The following is a 1,316-nucleotide window of genomic DNA, read 5'->3' on the forward strand; positions in this document are numbered from 1 at the left end:
TAATAATTATTTTTTTGTAGTAAAGTACTAAATTTTAGTGTAAAATATATATATATATTTTAAAATAAGTTTATATGTTAATATTATCTAGTTTATTTAAACTCTACAAAAAAATAATTTTTATATACATCGGGGGATTGTGTAAATTTTATCGGTGAGGATTTGCTCTCGGAAGGGCAAAGATGAATATTGAATAATCAGACATAGTACGATCAGGTAGTATGTCCAAAGGGAAACAGCCCAGAATAAGAGTTTAAGGTTCCAAAATTATTTCTAAGTGAAAATAAGGAAGTTTTTTCTATAAACAATCAGGAAATAGGCCTAGGAGCGGCCATTTTTTAAAGATCTCGTAACAGAGCACTGATCAAACATACATTAAAAGCATCGACAATTTAACGGATCTAAAGAAATATACCGAAACCTTATCTATATTTATATATAAATAGCCTTTTTTTTTTCTTAAAAATATCTTTAAGCTCAGCAAGATGACAAATATTTAATAATGGTCCGAATCTGACTTATTTTCCCTTAAAAGATATTTCTAATCTCATCATTTCCTATTTATAAAATGTCAAACTTATTAAAGCACCTTAGCAGGCTAATTTTATCTTAAAAGAAAAAAAAATATATTATTATAAATAAAGGGTAGCAGAACGTTGAGAAAGATGAAAGTATATTATTAATTAATATAAATATATTAACTCAAGTGAGAATGCTGACATGAGTAACGAAAAACAAACCGGGGTGAAAAATAAACTAAAACAGATGAAGCTTTAGGGGTATGAGTATTACTCCACCAGGTATGTAGCCTTAAGCTTATGGTATTTAATTCAAGTAACGGCCTCTAAGTTTATTAACTTTCCTAAAGGATTAAACGATGAGTAAAATCTTTATATATAAAAACCCAATAAAGTGATTATCCTGGTCGTAGATTATTTAGTAACTATCTCTAAGTGTAAATTTGTACATATCAAGTACATATTAACATAAATAGACATTAATTAGTTACATAATTGTAAATGATTTACGATAGGGATATTTACTTTTTTAGTATATTGGTTCAGGTAAAATATATATATAACTAATATAAAGTAGAAGTAATAAACTTATTTAGCTAAAAAACCGTACCTAAATACTAACTCAAGTAAGCAAGTAGAGAATACGAAGGCTTTTGAGCTAACAATCATTAAGGAACTCGGCAAATTGACTCCGTAACTTAGGGATAAGGTGTGTCATTTCTGTTGGTATGTATATCAATTATTTTTAGAGACATACGTATCCAACATGAAAGAGGAAGCATAAAATGGTGTTGTACG

Source organism: Aplosporella prunicola, assembly GCF_010093885.1.
Source record: "Aplosporella prunicola CBS 121167 unplaced genomic scaffold K452scaffold_79, whole genome shotgun sequence".
Taxonomy (NCBI): Eukaryota; Fungi; Ascomycota; class Dothideomycetes; order Botryosphaeriales; family Aplosporellaceae; genus Aplosporella; species Aplosporella prunicola.